General features: G+C 50.1%; 1 long non-coding RNA gene across 2 annotated transcripts; it reads left to right on the forward strand.

Annotated features, from left to right (window-relative positions):
* Positions 1-2,419: 2,419 nt before the first annotated feature.
* Positions 2,420-6,099, forward strand: LOC125126894 (uncharacterized). Of its 2 annotated transcripts, XR_007134826.1 has the most exons (3): positions 2,420-3,833; positions 3,938-4,060; positions 5,937-6,099. It is a non-coding gene; the product is annotated as an uncharacterized LOC125126894 (long non-coding RNA). The 2 variants fall into 2 exon arrangements; XR_007134825.1 differs by having other exon boundaries at positions 2,420-4,060.
* The last annotated feature ends 928 nt before the right edge of the window (positions 6,100-7,027 follow it).

The following is a 7,027-nucleotide window of genomic DNA, read 5'->3' on the forward strand; positions in this document are numbered from 1 at the left end:
TGTTCTCACGGAGCTTTGCGCTGTTCTACAGTGTCAGGAGGCAGGCATGCCAATATGGCACGAAAGAAGGCATCGTGCCTTCAGAGATGGCTGGGAGTTCCCCTGGGGGCTCAGTGGTAATGAACCCGACTAATATCCATGAGGATGCAGGTTTGATCCCTGGCCTCGCTCAGTGGGTTAAAGATCTGGCGTTGCCATGAGCTGTGGTGTAGGTTGCAGATGTGGCTTGGATCCTAAGTTGCTATGGCTGTGGTGTAGGCCGGCAGCTGCAGCTCTGGTTTGACCCCTAGCCTGGGAACTGCCATGTGCTGTTGGTGTGGCCCTAAAAAGAAAAAAAAAAACAAAAAACAAACAACAAAAAAAGCTAGAACTCTTATTTCTGGACTTCCAATACCCTTTTAGAGCTGATTCTGCAGCATACAGAAGTTCCCGGGCTAGGGGTTGAATCAGAAGTCCACCTGAGGCCTATGCCACAGCCACACAACACCGGATCCGAGCTGCTGTGGCTGTGGCATAGGCAGGCAGCTGTAGCTCCGATTCCATCCTGGCCTGGGAACCTCCAAAGGCTGCAGCTTGTGGCAACACCGGATCCTTAGCCCACTGAGTGCGGCCAGGGATCTAACTCATGCTCACGGACACAGCGGGAATGCCTCCGGTATTATCTTTTCTTATCCTGTCTCCATCCTTCTCCCAACAGCAAAATCCCCCTGTCCTTGAACTCCAGCATGGACAAGCTGGTTCCCTGTGACTGGCTCCAACCGCTGTGTGGAGCTGGTCCCCAGTCGTGTAATTGTTTGTTTATTGTAGGTCTCTCCCCGGAGAGTTCCTCAAGGGCACAGACCCAGATTTATGCATTTTTACATCTCAGTAACTCTCACTGGCCTCTCGTAGGTAATAGTTTAACCAAGCCTGGTTGAATGAAGCAAGCGGCCATGTATTCCAGGGTGTTGAGTTACTAACTCTCTTGTTGGTGTCCTTTGGTGTGTTTCTAGAGTTACTTCCTGTAGCTCCCTTTTCTCCTTGAGATAAAAAAAGAAGCCAGACCTCTCACCTTGCAAAAGTTAGTCCTCTTCCTAAAGCCATTTTTGTGAGCCCTTCTGAGAGGCTCGCAAAGTGTCCTCTATCCTAGGTGAGGGGTTGGCAGACATCGCCGCAAACCAAGAGAACTTGCCCTTGACGTTGGATGAAAAGAGCATTGTGTCCCTTTGCTTTTAATTTCAATCCCTGTCATTGTCACTTGCCTGGCAGAGAACTGTGTAGATTGGGAAGGCTTGATTTCCGCCTCCCCCCTACCCTGAACCCTTTGCAGCCAGATAGAGTCTGTCTCTTCCTCACTGTTTTTTTTTTTTTTTCCCCCAGCTTCGATATACTTGAAACAACCGTTGTGAATATGGAAAGGGGCCGCAGCCTCGTTCCAGCAGCTAGCGGGGCAGAGCCGCTATGCTGGCTGTGCTGTGCGAGTTGATTAAAGCCTTTTTTAAGCCTCAGCAACAAGTGGCTACCTTCTCGGGTGATGCTGTGATACAAATGCCATCCACAAAGGCTACTTGTGGAGACTGGTATCCCTTCTTTGGCTCAGATTTCTCCAGAAAGTGGTCACAGGTTGATGGGCTGGTGAAGCTTCTTTCTCCTTTCAGCCCATCAGATTTTTTTAAATGCTCCCCAGCCCTGCTCCGATTCCGTGTTTGATAACCTCCAACGGTTAAAGGGAAGTATTTGTCATCTCAGCACCTGGTTTCAGGAACAAAGTACTCACCTCCCAGCCCAGGAAGCCGTTTCAAAATAACCTTTGTTCAGGGATCTGAAAGAGCTGAGTACTCCGCTGCCAGGACTGCCCCTGGCTGGGCAGGTGGGGGCAGACATTTCAGGTGAGCAGGGCTGCAGCCGTTGCCATGGCGACTATCAATCATTTGATGAGACCTGCTGGGAAGGGGGTGGGGGTGAGAAGCCACAGGAAAATCTGCCTTTTAACAATTCCTTCGCACCCAATGCGGCTATCAGGCTCAAGCCTTTGGAGATAGTAATTTGGGGGCACCTGATTCTGGAAGCAGAGGGAAAGCTATGCCGTCTAACTTCCTTTGAGAAATGCACCTAATTTGTGAACCAGGAGCCTCGTATCCTCTAGGGGCCCTCAGACCTAACGCTGATTTTGTATGTGAGCACGCGGGGGCAGGGCCGATCTTTACCAAATCTGCCCTACTGGGCCCGAATGTACAACTCGGTGGCTGTAGGATTTCCCGACGCCTATGGGGAATCCTGATCTTTATTTTTCTTTATTTTCTTCCTTTCTTTTTTTTTTTAGGGCCGCTCGTGCAGCATGTGGAAGTTCCCAGGCCAGGTGTCAAGTTGGAGCTGCAGCTGCTACCAGCCTATGCCACAGCCACTGCAACATGGATCTGAGCTGCATCTGTGACCTATGCTGCAGCTTGCAGCATCCTCTAAGAGACTACATCAGGGTCTTAACCCATGGAGCCACAATGGGAACTCCGGGAATCCTGTTTTGAGTTTTCCGTTAGAAGTCTAGGAATAGATCACTCCAGCTTCGGATAATCAGCCAAGGGATGATAAGGTTAGCTCTCCTGTGTTGAGGACCTACTGTGTGCTGAAGGCTTTGCCCTCATCGTCTCCATCAGCTCTTAAGACAGCTTTGTAAAGGGATGTTGTTAACTCTACTTCACAGACAAGGAAACAAAGGTCCAAATAATTGAAAAAACAACCTCTTTGAGGCCAGAGAGCAAATAACTATGGGAGCAGGGACTTCATACCACCTGACTTCCCATCATGGAGCCTCCGGGGGTTGATGAAGGATCGCGGGCTGTGCTGTGGCTAATGGGCAGGCACTGGGGGGCTGCTTCACCAGCATCTGCTACGGGCCCTCTGCAGCCCTCCTCAACCTCTGGTCTCAATGCTCTGCTGCCTTGCTAAATTTGAGGCAGCTCCCCACTCCCCACCCCCAGAGGAGCCAGACTGCCCTGTCACACCTGGTAACACCTGGGGGCGGGGGGAGAGATTTGGAAACTCAGGCATTGGGCACCCTGGGCTCTGCCAAGGACCAGATCCATCAGTCTAATCAGGTGACCCTAGCGTTTGGGCCCAGCTGGATGTTGGCAGCACGGGACTCTGACTTTGCTAAATGTTTTACAGCAGAGCCACCACGAAAAGAACTGCGCGTTGGTTGTTATTTTGGATGCTCCATTGATGTGTGAGTCTAGAAACTCAGGCGCTCTAGTTGACTGGGCTTGGGAGTTCTGCCTTGACTTGCGTGAGTGCCCAGCTGCTCTGCAGGAGTGACCAAGACCATCACGGAGCTGTCATGACCTCGTGAGGTTTGGGTTTCTTGACATGGGCTTCTTTTTCCCATGGGCAAGACTCCGGACTCTAAGCACAGGCTGGGGCCAGCCAGGGTCTGGTCTCCTTTCCCTGGGTCCCTGTCTGCTTATGCCTCTTTCCAAGGCCTAAGTCCAGCCATGTCCCAGGTCCTTAGGAAGGACTGTCTTATAAGAAAGAGAAAGGAAAAACCAAAGGGCCTCTTGATTCATCCTCTCATTATAACGTCTAAGGCTATCTCTGGCCATATGGGGCCTCTTTCTTTCTAGAGCCAAGAGACTCAAGTGACTAATTGGGAAGAGAGGATGTGGCAGTCTCGGTGGCACCAGAAAACCCGGGCTCTGCCAGAAGCGGGAGGGCAAGACACTGACTTCAGCAAAATGGGGACAAGGACCTCCACATGGCAAGAAGAAGGAACAAGGCCCCCTTGGCACCTGCCACCAGTTCATGTCTCCACAAGTGGTGGCGACTGTTGGTATGATGATGAAGTGACCGTCCCCCACTCTGTAAGTCCCTTCTAAACCCCTAGGTAGGCGTTGCAAGGGTTCAGTGTTGATGTTTCCTCCTTGCTCACTTCAGCCAGAAAGGAGCTGTCTTTCTCTCCCTGCAGCTCTTGGCCAGTCTGGCTGCAGCAGCCATCTGATTCCTCCCTTGTGACTGTATTCGAACAGAGACTGGCTCTTATCTGCCTGCTGGATGGAGGCTCACGGAGGCGAAGGGCCCAGGACCACAGGTTGGTGGGTGTGGTGGGGCTGGGCTTTGAAGTCTGACCCACAGTCCTTATCCCTGGAAAATGGGAAAAAACAGCAGTAGGGAATTCACAAGAGACGTTTTCTCAGGCTTTTGCTTAAGAGTGGGAACTAGCAGGTCTGGGCTGGCCCTAACCGGACACCAGGCTCCCAGCGTCCAGCACACAGCACATTTATAGAAAGTACCAGCTTTGCCGTTTTCCTGATCAGCGGGGACTGCGCAGTAGGATGGAAACGTGCCCTGGAGATGTGGGCGTTGGAGCTCCTGATAAAGGGGCTGGCGGTGGAGGAAGTGCTCAGAGGGTGCTGGGCGAGCAGGAAGTGGGAGCTGTTTCTAGCGCAGAGGATGTGGCTCAAGACAAGGTATGAGAAATGAAAGTCAAGGAGGAAGTAGAAGTGGGATCCGTAGGTGCCTTGAGGACAAGGAAGTGGCTTTGTTACCAAAGGTGGAAGGAGAAATAGTCTTGTAATGTCTGCAGGGGGAGGCGATGGGACCTGCAGGTCGCCCTTTGCCTTGTGGAGAGTCTCGGCCAGCCCAGTGCTCAGAGGAGACACCCTGAAGGAGAAATGTCCCTTCTTTTGTTTGTTTTAATCTTGAAAAATTTCTTCTTCTTCTTCATTTTCTTTTGTTTTAAAGTATAGTCGAGTTACAATGCTATGCTAGTTTCTGCTGCACAGCAAAGTGACCCAGTCATACAGGTATATACATTCTTCTCCCATTATCCTCCAGCACCTTCTGTCACAAGGGATTGGATAGAGTTCCCTGTGTTGCACAGTAGGACCTCATGCGTATCCATTCTACATGGAAGAGTTTGCACCTACCACCCAGAAAATGCCCCGTCCATCCCATTCCTTCCCCCTCCCCCTTGGCAACCACAAGTCTGTTCTCCATGTCTGCAAGTCTGTAGGAACTTATCTGTAGAACAGAAATGTCACTTCTGAAGGCAATGAGACATGGAGTTCAGATGGGTTGTGTTGGCTGCCTTGGGCTTGACTTTTAGTTCTCTGGCCGGTGGGCGGTCCCCAGGGATGTGCCAGGTCCCTTGGAGCCACTCCAGGGAGGCAGCTCTGGTTTCCCTTGAGGCCAAGGTGGTTCGTAAAAATCCACTACGCAGGGAGCACTAACCATGCCCTAGAGTTTACAGGTATTAAACAATGTCATCCTCACATTAATTCCACGAAGTGGGCAAATGCTATTACTTATATTTTACAGAGGTGAGGCAGCTGGGAGTTGCCATATCTAGGTTATTCGTCCCAGAGTAGAGGTGTTCTGGCAAGTTGATTGCAACCAGATCTCTGTGGCCAGAATCAGGATTCTTTCTGCCAAGCTGCTTGTTCACATAAAGGTCTCCCTTAGAAAAATTTCTCCCCTGCGTATCAACAAAGAGCATCATCAGAGGCCATTTTTGGGTTAAGGGTCCTTCTGAAAATCAGATGAAAGCTAGGATATAAGAGCACGTATGCTCTTCAATTTGGGGGATTGAAGAGCCTCTGAAGTGTATCTATATGCATCTGAATGTCTACAGACCCATTTCATAAACTCCTGAGATAAGGAAAAGGAAAGAAGTCAGAGAAGAAAGAAGCCTCAACGGAAACAGAATTAAAAGTTGAGTTGTCAGCACAATCTCAACCTTCTGAATGTGTTGCTTTGAGTATAACAAGCTTCAATACACAGGGTTGTGTTATCTCACTGTATAAATATTCTTCTTGTTCATAACGTACATGTGACAATGACAACTCCTTTGATCATTCTACAGGTAGATATTTTTCCTCCCATAAGACTCAAAACATAAAATAATTTATAATGATCTACAGAAAAGCTTAAACTAGGGCATCACTTCCTCTTCCTTTCCACCTCAGGTGTTTCACGGTCAAGGTCATCATCCATTCTTCCAAGCCATTCTTCCAGGATCATCCAGAATCATTTGGCAATATAGTTACATTAATCTTATGAGGACTTCCATCTCATTGGAATATGGTACTTTGCATATGTTTTACTAAACTTATTATTTCTTTGATACCACTTTTGAATCGTACTTTAAAAGGCTCAGGCACAGAGAATCCTGGGCTGGTGGGGGTGGAAACCACAGAAGATGGGGAAACAAAAGTAAGAAGGTTTGAGCTGGCTGATTTCTGAGGCAAAGAGAGGTTAAACTGATAGTTTCAAGGCTACCTGTCAAATTGGTGGCAGAGCTGGGATGAGAACCCCCGTGTCCAGATTTCTTTCAGGATTCTGTTCATTGCAGCATGTCTGGACATGCATCTGTTCAATGTGTGGCCGGATGGAGTTTTCTTCTAACCCCTTTCTCCTTCCTTTTGCAGCCCTGGCAGGGAGGGGATCTTTGGTTACATGGGGGGAAGGCCCAGAGGCTTTGTTAGCACAGAGACCCCTGACTCAAGATGAAGACCATGGCCGTGGTCAGAGAAAGGTGCCCTGGTCCGGGATGTATGGGTAGAACCTACTTCTGTCTCTGGGGTTGGGGCCAGAAGTAATGGGCATCCCTACCCCAAGGACACTGGAGCGCAGCTCCAGGAAGGGGTGGCATCCCGGGGGTCCAGAGGGGTCCAGAGGCATGTGGGGGAGGAAGAGAGGCCAGCGGGCCATTAAGGAAAGGTGCTCTGTGAGGTAGACCCCAGGTAGATGGAAAGGCGGCTTGATGGGAGAAGGCAAGTGGTCTCGTGAGCGACGGCTCTGTGTACACTTGGGTCTGTTTGAAATGGAGTGCAGAGCTTGGCGGTCAGCGTATGATGTGCCTGCGTGAGCACACTGGGGACCGGGTCCTGTGGGAAGGTCTCCAGGAGCAGAAGTCAGGATCTCCACTTTCAAGTTTCTAACCTCAGAGGTGGGTGTGGCGAGGCACCAGATTTAGCCCCTTAACCTTCCATGCTTTGTATTTTCTGACTTTGCCCCCTTTCAATCGGCTTGACACCTGGCTCGAGATTCAGTTCAC

The sequence above is a fragment of the Phacochoerus africanus genome, chromosome 5 (genome assembly GCF_016906955.1).
Source record: "Phacochoerus africanus isolate WHEZ1 chromosome 5, ROS_Pafr_v1, whole genome shotgun sequence".
Lineage (NCBI taxonomy): Eukaryota > Metazoa > Chordata > Mammalia > Artiodactyla > Suidae > Phacochoerus > Phacochoerus africanus.